Raw genomic sequence first — 14174 nt, 5'->3', positions numbered from 1 at the left:
GGTCATCAATTATTTCTTCGTCTTCAGTGGTGTATTCTTCGGATTCTCTCGAAATTGCGTTTGTGGATTCGTTGATTATTTCTTGTTCCGTTTCCATTTCTTTGCTGTAGGCCCTGGTGTTGGGCCTATCTTTCTTAGACATTTTTAAGTTTTTATTGAGTCAATTAACCATCCTCTGCTACCAGCTTGTTGCAATATTTTTAGGATCAGACTCAATAAGATTAGCAAGAGTTGAAGGTTTAACTATATATTCTTTTATTTACAATAGGCATTCTATATTCACTGAATATTCACAGATAGAAGCAAGGGAAAGGGTGTAGGTAGCTCCTTATATATACAATGGGTGGAGCTATATGTGGGAGTGGTGAGTTATGAATACATTAAGAAGTGAAGAATAAGTTAACCCCTGATACCCTGTTTGTACACTATTTACACATTAGAGAATAAGGCATTTACATCTGACACTCATGAAAGGTATTATGTTGTGGGATGTGGAGGCAAGAACAGATAGCATAGATACAACCGCATTTATTGACTCAAACTGTGTGAGGGAGGTTTGTAAACCGCAGCCTTATCTCATTACAATTCGCCAAACAGAAAAGTCTCAGAAGAGTTTAAAAACTAAAATGTTTTATTTACATAGATAAAACAAAGTCTATAAAAGAACAAGTAAACATCAGTAGTCAGTTTCCTTTTGCAGTGTCTGGTCAGCTCTTTCTGCCATCGCTCTGTGTGATTGGAGTCTGGGTCTTTCTTCCTCAGAAGGACGAGGCTTTAGTGACTTCAGCTTTGCCTCTGACCCGGAACTGAGTTGCCTGCTAGCAAGCATCTGCTTATATACTGTTTTAATAGCAGTTAGAAAAGCCCAGGAAATTCAAAGCTAAGAGCTACGCTCTGATTGGCTTATTCAATTCTCTAAAATGAAGGTCATTAATAGGCACAGCAACTGGGAGGGAATTTTTCTCTCACAAACTGGAACTGAACAACAACAGGCAAATTCCTGTAATTTTATACTCTGGGCCCACAGGGCCTCAACCATTGATAATACTTGAAAAAGCCCGCCCAACTATGAATGTCCTAAGTTTCCCTCCAAAACAGTTGAAGTTAACAGTTAGGGTCATCTAAAGGTTAGTTTCACTTTAGCAGGGCTTAACACAACTATATGTATTCAATACATAACAAAAGGACACAATCAAATTAAATAGGACACTTTGCCAGGCTTTTGGCTATATCCTCACCATTCTTCTGCTATTCTAAATATTGTTGTGGCTATTGTTTGGTCATTCAATTGCCTCATGATTGCATGACAACAATTTGTCAAGATTTTTGTTCAACAATTGCTTTTCAGAGTGGGAATTAGATGTAAAACCAAGAAAAAATATATGAGGGGTCCTTGGTGCTTTTTGAGCTTGGTTGTTTTCTTGCAGATGTTTCATTATCCAAACGAGGTAACATCAAGGGTAATGAAATGTCTGCAGGAAAACAAGCAAGCTCAGAGATTACTAAGAATCCCTCATTGCAATCCTGAGCTACAAATATTGTCCTTTATCGGTACCACATATAGGTTTCAAATGCTTCAGATTAGCATGCCAATTGGAAAAAAATGTCTATAAGCACAGAAAAAGACCACTAATGATGTTACCTAGTAATGAAATATCTGCAAGAAAACAGCAAGCTCAGAGAGCACAAAGGACTCCTCATTTCAACCCTGAGCTACAAACATTGCCGTTTATCAGAAAAATATATGTTTTCTAAAATCTGATCTACAAAAATTTCCCATTAGACTGGTTATCCATAAATCCATAGTGCATTAATGCTTATACAGCATTGGTCTTCATAAAAGAATTGTAAGAATAAAGCTTTTCTCTAACTTCATCACAAAAGGAAAAGTTTGCTAACTCCAAAACATTTTGGAATGAAGAGTTTGAAGAAAAAATGAAACTGTATGACTGGAATCACATAGGATGCATTTGGAAAATATATCAAACTCTTGCCAAATATTAAGCATTGGGGAAATGGATTATTATCCGTAAAGTTTTGTAAAGTATTTCAGCAAGAAATAATTGACATATCAGACATATATCTATGTTCTATCCACGGAACAAAGGCTAAAGAAGGGAGGCGAGGCAGGATAAACACTTCACAAATGTTTATTGGCTAACAATAACAGCTAACAGTGACTCGCTCTGGTTTGAGATCGCTTCATCTAACTTGGGCCATCATAGGTAACTGCAGCCTAAAGCCTTCATCCGGGCCACGCCCGGATGGCCATTATGCAAAGTTTCTAGGACTTGCCGTCTTAGTTCTACAGGAACAACTACCCTGGTGCCCTACAACAGGCAGCCCCACAATGTGGATAGTTCTTGTTGCCGGATTTTGTAGGGTTGGAACTCAGAATCTATTTGCCCTAGGGGCCACCCCCTTCTCACCCAGTACAGGACCTGGCGTAAGATTTTGTCCTTGGCAGTGTACCAAGCAACATCAGCAGCAGACACTGGACTCTGTTGGTCGTCAATCTGGAGAATTGATGAATTCCCCGCTGGAGCGGGGTCATTGACATGAGCAGGAAGGGGGCATCTGCTGAGTGCATCAGCATTACCCAAGTCCTTACCCGGGCGGTGGGCCAGGCGATAGTTGTAGGCTGCCAGGAACACGACCCACCTGGTCATCCATGGGGACAGGATCTGCGGGGACTGGGGATCACCGGCCAGAATTCCCAACAACGGCTTGTGATCTGTGAAAATGTGAAAAAAACAGCCATATAAATAATCATGAAATAATCATGAAATAATCATGAAAGCGTTTAACGCTGGCCACGATGTTGATGTGCCCATAATTACGTTCAGCGGCAGAGAGAGTTCTGGAGAAATATGCGATGGGGGCCTCAGTCCCATTAGGCTCAAAACGGCCCCCACCCCATAAGGTGACGCATCACACGTCAGAGTCAAAGGGAGTTCGCTGTCATACTGTACTAAAACAGAGTCCGATGTGAGTAGTTGTTTTACAGCTCAGAAAGCATTGGCCTCCTTGCGTCCCCAGGTCCAAGGTGTCACTTTATCAATAAGGCAGTGGAGTGGCTTGGCAACCATTGCTTGTGATGCAAGTACATGTTATAAAAGTTCAAAAGCCCCAGGAAGGCTTGTAGTTCAGATCGGCCGGTAGGCGGTGGAGCATTTTGGATTGCTTGCACCTTCGCAGGTGTTGGGTGCAGGCCGGCAGCATCAACAAGTTGGCACAAGAACTCCACCTGAGGCACTCCCAATTTGCATTTGTTGGGCTTGAGTTTGAGTCCTGCTTGCCGGAAACGGGATAACACGGCACGAAGGTGGCTGGCTAGGTCAGCTTCAGTCATGGCAGAGACGAAAATGTCATCGAAGTAAGGAATTACTCCTGGCAATCCATGCAGTAGCCTTTCCATGAAGCATTGAAAAATGCCTGGGGTGACACAGACCCCAAATTGCAATCGTCTACAATGGAATGTACCCCGGTGGGTGACAATTGTCTGAGCCTCTGCGGTGGTGGTGTCCACCTCCAATTGCTGATAGGCTTGCGCCATATCTAACTTAGCAAAAATTGCTAAAAACGGCCCAACGAATAGAGGAGGTGATGTACCACTGGAACAGGGTAGGGGTGAGCTTGTAGTGCCTTATTGATGGTCGCTTTGTAATCCGCGCAGATGCGGATAGAGCCATCAGATTTTATCGGAGTGACAATTGGCGTCTCCCATTGGGCGTGATCCACCTGTTCCAAGATTCCCTGCGCTAAAAGTCTATCAATCTCTTTATCGACTTGAGCACAGAGGGCCAAAGGCACTCTACGTGGCTTAAGCCGTATCAGGGTGATTTTGGGATCCAAATTAAAGGAGATGGGTGAACCGGTATATTTGCCAAGACCCTCACTAAATACATCTGAGAATTCTGTGAACAAGTCAGAAAATACATCAGATGAAGTTGCATGAATACCGGTAATAGCCAATCCTAAAACGTCAAACCATTCCAATCCCAATAAACTGGGAAGCACACCATTAACAACAATTAATTTAAGGTGGCCACTGAAACTCTTGTATTCGATCCTAAATCTCCCTGATCCTAAAACTGGAATGTGATTACCTTGTTAATCACGAAGCCGGAATGTACAAGAGGCTAAACACCTCTTTGCCATCGAGGGCACCAGTCGTTTAAGAGTGCTCCAAGAAATTATTGACATGGAAGAGCCAGTGTCCAATTCCATTTTACATGGTTTACCCTCTATGAGAACTTTGAGGAAAACTTTTTTCCTCAAGTCCGACTTTGCCTGACCTATAATTGTCTCAGGGCGGCAGGCACCCTGTAAATAGTAAAACATTCTTCCTCAAGCCTACCCTGCCTATTCTGGGGTTGGTAATTCTGGCTGGGTCTTGTTATTATTATTATTATTATTATTATTATTATTAGCCGGCTGGCTAGCCTTACAGACCCTGGCAAGGTGGCCTTTTTTACCATATTGCCTGTAGTCAGCATTCTTGAACCTACATGTGGAACGGGAATGATTCCCTCCGCACCCTGCACATGGGACTTGAGTCCTATTTCCTTCAAAATTCCCACCTTTCTCGAGTCGTTTTGATGCGACTTACATCCTCCTCATCCTCTGACAGCTGGTCAGACTCGACTTCAGCCTCATCATGGTGAACCATGGTAGTTTTCTGGGCAACTTGCGGGCTGAGGTTCTTCCTTATCTCTGTGGCTGATTTAACGGATAATTTGGAGGCTCTAGCCTCATCTATAGCCGTTTGCAACGTAATATCTGTTCTAGCTAATAGGCGATGCTGTAACCCCACATATTAACTAGTCCAAAAGGATATTCTCTAGGTAATCCCTAAAGTCACAATACAAGGCAGCTGCCCTTAATGCTACCACGTATTGACTAATAGTTTCCCCTTCTGCCTGAATGCGGTGCTGAAACGCAAAGTGTCTAGCAACTCTTGAGGGTAAAAGTGCATAGTGGCCCTTTGAAATGGCTAACAATGTCTCCCAGGGCACATCGTGGACTGTCTGAGTTACCAATAGTGCCCTGGCTGTCTCGAACATATCATGTCAACAGACACTGAGGAAAACAGCTAACTTCCTATCCCCTGGCAGGCTTTTATAGTCATTTGCAGCCAGGAAACAGTTAAAACGGTCTAAGAAGGAGTCCCAGGTCTCCACCTCCTGGTTGAAAGGCGCAAATGTAGATAGGGTGGACATGTTCCAGGAGAACAGCATCAGACCTTAGTATTTGCAACGTCTCGTTGCTGTGGCTCAACTCAGTGCTTCAGCTCTTTTAGTGGCTTCGCTCGACCTGCCACCTCAGGGTAATCCCATCCTTCGTCGCCAGTTGTTCTATCCACAGAACAAAGGCTAAAGAAGGGAGGCGATGAGGATAAACACTTCACAAATGTTTATTGGCTAACAATAACAGCTAACAGCGACTCGCTCTGCTTAGTTAACTAACTTGGAGAGCGGGCAGCGTTTTGAGGCACTAACAGCTCTTTTATACTCAGCTGTCAGTAGCTGGGCCAATCAGGAGCTGCCAATTTCCTGCCAGCTGCCTGCCGGCACATGGACCAATCAGCTGTTCTATTGGCCGCTCGTGCTTGTCGTCCAGACGTAACAACCTATATATTAACCAAAGAAGAAAGTTAAAGATTTGAGAGGGCAATCACAGTCTCCTATGTGAATATTATTGGAATAGCTTGCGTCTCAATGTTGTGGGTGCTTCATCACTGGATGTTTTCAACAGTAGACTGGATGACCATTTGATAGAGATCATATAAAGTGCCTTGAGCAGGAGGTTGAAGACCTTTCCAGTCCTATGTGTCTATCAGGGGTGAAATGCTCCCGGTTCGGACCGGCTCGGGTGAGTAGGTAGCGATGGCGGCAGGCAGTTCGGAGAACCGGTAGCAAAAATCCCTGCCCTGCCCCCCATGCCCAGCTGAGCCCCACGATCATCAGAGCCTTTTTTTCCTTTTAAATGGTTCTGACCAGCCAAGCTCTGACATCCCAGCTGAGTTGCCTGCTAATCAGACAACTCAGCTTGGATCGCCAGAGCCATATAAAAGAAAAAAAGTTTCTTTTTTTCTCCCCCCACTCCAGCCTCCAGCTTCCTTACCTTAGCTGCTGATCACATGACGATCACAATTCATGCATCAGCAAGCAACTGAATCGTCCTGCCTGCAATCAAGCTTATCGGTGAACAGCTGTTTCTGCCTGCCTGCCTTCCTGCCTAGATTTGTGGATTTCAACTCCCAGCAAAGCTGCCTGAGGAATTCTGGGAGTTGAAGTCCACAAGTCTTATAGTTGCCAAGGTTGGAGACCCCTGTTCTATTGGGTAAGTTTTTTTCCCCTTTGGGAGCTTTAAAAAAAATAGTTAATTGGGGTTTTTTTTAGTTGTTTTTTTTTTAGACCTAGCCATTTAAAGTTTAGGAAGTTTTAAATTTAGCTGCTTTTATATAAAAATAAAAATAAATTAAAATAAAATAATATTTGTGCAGCTTTCTGAGATTTAATGTGTTTCTGTAGTGTTTCTAACTACACAAACACACAAAATCTCACAAAGCTGTGGGTGGAATTTTGTGTGTATAAAGTGTGAAAGTTGGTTTTTTGGGCTTTTTGTGGCTGTGTGAGGTTCCTGCTTGTTGCAGGGGCCATTTTGGGTCTAGCATAGCTGCTTTTACATTATGGGTGAGCCAGTTGTGTTGTGTTGTGTGTGTGTAAAGTGTGAAAGTTGTTTTTTTGGGCTTTTTGTGGCTGTGTGAGGTTTCTGCTTGTTGTGCGGCCATTTTGAGTCTAGCACAGCTGCTTTTACATTGTGGGTGAGCCAGTTGTGTTGTGTTGTGTTTTGTAGGTTAAAAAAGGGCAAAAAGTGACATTGACTTGGCCATGCCCACCTAGTCACCTTACCAACAAGCCCCGCCCACTAATTAAGCCCCGCCCATAGAGCCGGTAGCAAAAAATTTTAGATTTCACCCCTGGCGTCTATGTTCTATTATTGTAAATCTGAGGAGATAATTCTGGCACAGAATGCATGCAAGGAAACCTAAGAATATTTCTGAACTAGATGTCTGGAGAGTAAGATTGGTACAAGACTAAGGACATTTGGCCATGGGAAGGTAATAAGTTCCAGTTCTGTCTTAGGTACGAAACTTAACTGGGTGACTTTTGGCCAGTGTCTTTCTTTTAGCCCTCGGAAGCAGGAATTGGAAAATCTTGCCAAGAAAATTGCAGGAACTTGTCCAATCACCAGGAATCAACACTAACTCAAAGGGAGGAGGAAGAGGAGGAGGAGGAGGAAGAGGAGCAGAAGTGAAAAGAAGAAAGAAGGGAGAAGGGAGAAGGAGGAGGAGGAGGAGAAGGAGAAGGAGAAGGAGAAGGAGAAGGAGGAGGAGGAGGAGAAGGAGGAGAAGGGGAGGATGAGGATTTTTTTCAGCAAAGTGTCAAAAAATTCTAAATTCTTCTTTCTGCTAAGAATAGCTAAATGTTTGCATCCATCATATTCAATATGTTGCTATTTTCTGTAATCATCTGAAATACATAAATGACAGGTCTGCATCCACATTTACAGAAGGATGTGCATATCTTTGTTCCTTGTAGAGGTTGTGTCAGTTTATGTACACTTTGAGATTCATTGAAGCACACAATTTGACCAGGGATTTTTCTCTAGTCAATTAAACTTTTTCAAACAATGGTAATGCTTAAAAACAGATAAAAAGATCTAAAGTTCCTATTTATATGAGTAGCAGTACAAAGACAAAGAGAACTTTATTTCGGTCATTGACCAATAAAAGTACAATCAATAAATGAACAGCACAGAACAATCCCCTAACAGTATGAATCTTTAGCAACCAATTGTGGGTAAAGCTTACACATAACATAGCGAATTTTTGCTACTTTGAGAGAAATGAATCTATCTTGACTATTTAACTGATAGTGAAAATAAAAGCTAGTGCCCTGAAAGTTTAAATAAAAGAGGGGTAATCAATTTGTGACAAATGTTGCTACAGAAGTGGCAGTACAGAAGAACATGGGCTGTAGTTTCTATGGTACCTCCAGCACAGGGCAGCATCAGGTTTCATATGGGATTTTCCTATATTTTCCTTCCAAGACGGCTGTGGGGAGAATATACGGTTGGTTTACACATCAAAGATTTTGTAATTTGCAATTATATATGAAAGAATGCAGCAAATTCTGCTTGACCTTCTATTTCTAAGATCCTTTCCCTTAGAATTGAATTAGCTTGATCTGACTCTAAGGTTAAGATGGTATCACTGGAGTTCCTATTCCTATATATGAATATTCCTATTTATATGAGCAGCAGTAGGAAGAGAAGGTGGCCATCTTGTCCATTCCTGACTGGAAGAGAGCGGTTAACATAACTGTTGGGGTTGCTTAGAGTTGAAACTAATCTTTCTATTGTTTTAGTATTAACGGAATTTTTCTATTCGCATTACAAGTACTGTAAACCTACCCTTTACTAAGTAAAGGTTACTAGTAAAGATATACTAGTAAAAGTTACTAGTATAGATCTATTTCAAGCTTTTTAGCTTTCATCAGCTAGCCATACCCTTACTCGGATTCGAACTTGGGCTTCCTGCATGTTAGGCAATTGAATTAACCTTCTGAGCCACAAGTTCTCCTCCCTTCATCAGCTTGAGGCAGGGGAAAGATTAAGTGTTTTTCTATCGAGACACCTGGTCTACCCCAACATGTGGGAGGGGGCATTCTGCTCCCCTTTGCCTTTCAGCTTCAATCCAGGAGCTGTCAAGGAGTCGTATTCACAACAAACCATATGCCCCCTCCCACAAGTTGGGGTAGACCAGGTGTCTCAATAGAAAAACACTTAATACACACACACACACACACACACACACACACACACACACACACACACACTATGGCCTCTATCCTGAAAAAATTGTAAAAACTTTATGTACTGGGAGTCTTTTCTTTCTTTGACTTCTAAATTTTAAACTAACCATTCCTTTCCATTTTTTAAAGGCAAGAATAAAACTGTTTATACCAAATGTCCTCCAACATTTCTTTACTGTTTTGTTTCACATTATACATAATCACATAGGATCTCAGAAATGAAATGAAACTTCTCTTTAGAGCAGAATACCACTGGAATGCACAAATTATCTATGGTTAAGCAGAATACAAAATGGCTAGCAAACTCTATATTTGGGTTGAACGTGTGCTATACAGTTTCTCTTCCCTCCTTGTCCTCAAAAGGAAATTCAAACTTAAAAAAAGGAAATCTGTCATTAACAGAGTGTAGTTTTGTTTATAAACTGGAATGTCTACTGTAATTTGGAGAAAAAAATAGAGAATTGCTCAAGATGTGGCAGCTTATTATGTATCTGTAATTTTTCTTTTTTAAAAAACTTCCTTGAATGAAAAGCACAGAGTGAGTCTTTGCTTCTTTCATGAGACATGATGATGAGATAATATAGTTTTATTTCCTGCGATCAAAGAGGAGCTGGTAATTTGCATAAAGTCTACAAGCTTCTGCTACCCAAAGATTGGGAGTAAATGAAATTAGAAGAATCAGAAGAAACTGATACACAGCATACATTTAAAGGGAATTGGAAAGTTCCCTTGGTGCAAACTATTTATTCATTAAATTTATATGCCGCCAATTTTGCCGTTCAAGGCAACACTGAGTGACTTAATATATCTGTTACATTATGAGGGATGAATGAGATCATGCAAATCAATTAGCAGGCTAAGGCATTAGGCCCAATATTGATATATATAGTAATAGCACTTAGACATATATCACTTCATAGTGCTTTATAGCCCCCTCTAAGTGGGTTACAGAGTCAGCATATTGCCCCCAACAATCTGGGAACTCATTTTACCGACCTCAGAAGGATGGAAGGCTGAATCAACTTTGAGACAGGCAGAATTGAACTGCTGGCAGTCAGCAGAGTTAGCCTGCAGTTACTGCATTCTAACCACTGCGCCACCAAAGCTCATGAACGACATATATAAAGTCTAAAAAATTGTGGTGAACAACTGAAAATACTCCTCTCCCCAAAATATTTGACATATAGTCAAGGAACGTCTGCTTATATCAACAGTAGAACTGGCCCAGAGACTGATGACTCACAGTAGATTTTTTCTGCCGAAAGATATCAACCTATCCTTCATATTACCTAATTTGATGTGCACAATTATGATATATTTGATTATCTGATCTTCTGGAGAGAACAATAGTGCACTTAGTGCACATTGCAAGACTGGGCCTCTTCATCTTTTGAAAAGAAAAGCACTGTACAAGCCAACACGCACTTAGAAATTACATACAAGAAATTCAGGATCTGTAATTTAGTTGGTATCAATTCCAAAAATGATGGGATTTGTTTGTGGAGATCATTCACCAAAATCAAATTTCTGTCACCACCTCAGACTTCTATCACCACTATTTTGTGCAGAAATGTACACAGAAAGGATAAAAGAAATCACGATGACAGCCACATCCATGTGATTAAAGGCATGACAAAGGTGTGAAGCACGTATAAGTGGGATGGAGTTCAATTGCATGGCCGTGTCTGCCATCTTGACTTTTTTTTGGCAAAGCACATTGCAAAGCTGGACTTCAAAGAACCTCAGCCTTATTCCATGAAGTTTTCAGCCTAATTTTAAAAATTTTCAGGTCACCAGTTTAGATTTGTGGTAAGAACAATTTATGAAAGGCATAAAAAAAATAAGGGAAGTGTTAGAAAGAAGAATGGAGGGAAAGGGGAAGAGAGAAAGTGTAGGGTAGAGGGATAAATTAAATTTCTCTCTGTGCATATGTGTTGGGGAGGCATAATTCTATTTTACTCAGTTATTTGTAAAAAACTGAGGTATCATGAGGGATTATCTCTGAACATGCATGTTTAGATTTCATTCTAAATTGGCAGAGAATTCAGATGTGATTAACAGAGGGTCAGATGCTTCTATATAGGTGTAAATAGATGTGCCTTAGAAAGACAGAGAAAGAGGGAGAAAGGGATGCTCTGACACTTATATTATCCTTCTTTTTTTTTAATTTCTGAAAATAGGTGCAGTGGTTCCCTTTCCAGGTGCCTTTGAAACTAGACAATTATCTTAATTATTGTTTTAAATCCTGGCATAATTCACATAGAAGAGACAACATTATAATCGCTAAACTTTGAACAAGTCATCTTCAGCGTATATTCAGCTCAGATCTATTTCAGGTGTTTAAAACATTTATAAATATGGAAAGGATACATCAGATTTCTTTCCTGAAGGTTTTTTTTTATATATAATTATGCTTTTAGAGTAATTTTAGTCACTCCTGAACAAAATGAATCACAGGCATCCTACATTTTTTTCCACTAAAAACACACTTTTCTATCATTTACTTTTTTTTTAGGTAAAAGGAATCAGATGGGACTTTTTAATTTTAATATGATGGATGTAATATGAAACTGTTATCTCATTGTTTTACAACATTGGTGTTACTGTTTCATTCAACTGCTGGGCTATAGATGATCAAAGCAGATTGCTTCCAAAATACCCACCAGTACATTTTCAGTATTTAAGTTACACCCAAATTAAAACAACAGAGTAATATGAAGAGAGTATAAAGTCACATCTTTGGAATTTTCCTATTATTTGTTAAAGTTGGATTATCACAGTGAATTTCTAAAGCCATACTTCCTGCTATAGGAGGGACGGAAGGAGGGACGGAAGGAGGGAAGGAGGAAGGAAGGAAGGAAGGAAGGAAGGAAGGAAGGAAGGAAGGAAGGAAGGAAGGAAGGAAGATTATTTTTGATAAGCACTTCCATTTACCATAGAACTCTTGTAAGTACTTGCATCTCTTGCAAAAGTATTTCTAATTCTGTATATTTTCAAATTATTATTCTCTGCCTTCATATATATACAAATCCAAATTGCTTGTGCTATCCTACAATTTTGCATACGAATAATTCCATGTTCCTAAAAACTAATCCACTGTGTTTCACACATGATTATATATTCCAAGAAAGGCTAAGCTAATTTTTCTCTTACAATTTTCTACAGGAGACATCTGACCATTATTTTAACGATACAACCATAGCAACAGACATGAGTAAGCAGTGTCTAACCAAAACAGAGCCAATGTCCACCGCAGCTTTGGCTGCAGTTTCTCTGATTTCTGGAGTCATCCCATATCGTCATCTTAACATTAAAGATTACTCCTTTCTGGAATATAGGGACATAACTCTTTCAGAAAAAAAATGATTATTATATATATTCATTACAGAACAAAGTGCTTCATGAAACATTTGCTCAATTGATAGTTATATTCAGGAGTCATGAATTTTGAGTAGGTGGTGAAAACTTAGCAATATCTGAATATAACACACTATGCTATATTCAGTTGTAAAGAGGTTCTCCGGAGCTTCAGTTCAAAATTGCTCAAGTTTTACCTGGCACTTTGTGCATTTATCACTGTGTTGAGACTTTTGTCTAAACCTTTACTCTAAATCTATTTATTTACATTATTTAACTTGCTCTTCTGTTCTTATAAAACAGAAATAAGACTTTCTAACTCTTTTAATGCTTTAAACATCATAATTATGCACCCATGACAAATACTTACTAGATGACCATAATGTAATAAGGAAAAAAAGATATCAATTAAAATAATCATTTTTTTTTTGCTTCTTTTTAATCAAGGCAGGGAATGCTATGTAATGTGGAATGGTATTGAGTTATTTCAACTTTTTGCATAACTAAGAAATCTAGATGAAAGAATAAATTTGCCTATTGCAAAGTGTTCTGTATTAATTCAATATTTATAAATGTTCCATTGATGTTATGGAGAGCTTGATAACAGAGCCAGTTCCTGGCACAACATTTAATGTTTTGAAGAATCTGGAATTAATTTCTATCTATTAGAACCACAGAGGAATTATTAGTCAGCTACATCTAAAATATGGTTGGTGTATTTTATAAAGAACATTGACAAATTGAAGCATCTCTAGAGGAGACCAATGAAAATCATAAGATGCCTTATCATTTAGAACTTTTATAGACTTTAGGAGAAATAGGAACTTCCTTAATAGCCCAAAAATAGAATTAGATTTTTATGGGAAGTATTATGAACTGAATTCTGCATTGAAAATCAATTCTTGCTTTGCAGCTTTTTCTTGGTTCTGAGAATATATATCTCTCCAATCATTTTTTGTAAGTGTGTTTTATTTATTTTTATTGTATAGCAAATTCAGCATCTTTTATAAGCAATAGAGTCAAACTGCTGGTTAAAAACAACAAATTTTCTATCCATCCTTTATATGTATTAGCTGTTCAATATTACAGACATGATTCCTTGAAATACAATTTGTCTTCTATTACCTCTGATATATACAATTTTTATGTAAACAATGATATTTAATTTTCCAGGCTACATTGTTCTCCCTTAAACAAGCAAACAAAGTTCTTGGTTTTGGGAAATGCAAGACTTCCATGCTTTTTCTAAATTATTGTTGCTGGTGTCTCCTCTGAAACAAGATACATTTCTGGCCACTAGAGCTTCTTACTACAGCTTTTAAGTCTGACATCTGAAGAGAGAGTAATGCTGATCATCTTGGAGAAGGTCAATCTATGTGGTTGCTAAGGTTCAACCACAGCTTGATGGCACATAATCAAATCAATCAGTCAATCAATGCTGATATCAACCATTCAAAGTGAAATTTTGCAGGTTGCAGTTATTTTCTCACTGATTGGAAATACAATAGTTTACATTTATCAAGTTTATCTTTATGTTCTTTAGCTGATCAACTGATATCTAAGTGACTGAACATATTTTCTGAGCTTTATATCATATTGTGTTTGGCATCAATCTTTTAGATATAAAAAGGTGTACTGCTATATGAATGAATTCAGAGGATATATGTACCATTAATTTGAATAGCTAAAGCTAGTGTGGATAGTAAATTAAAATTATAAATCCATTTAAAAGTTAATACAAAATATCAGAATTCTATAAAGTTAGACATGTTTGAAAATATAATTAAATTCATGGCATGCACTAATCAATCATATGTGGAATATGGATAAGGATGAATACACTGTATCATACTAGATAGTTCATGCTAGGCAAGCTATGTCCTGTTTTTATAATTGCTTTTATGCTGATAAAGTAGTTTTATTTTAAAGCCAATA

Source organism: Pantherophis guttatus, chromosome 8 (assembly GCF_059756535.1).
Source record: "Pantherophis guttatus breed Tessera chromosome 8, ASM5975653v1, whole genome shotgun sequence".
Taxonomy (NCBI): domain Eukaryota; kingdom Metazoa; phylum Chordata; class Lepidosauria; order Squamata; family Colubridae; genus Pantherophis; species Pantherophis guttatus.
This window is presented reverse-complemented; position numbering follows the sequence as displayed.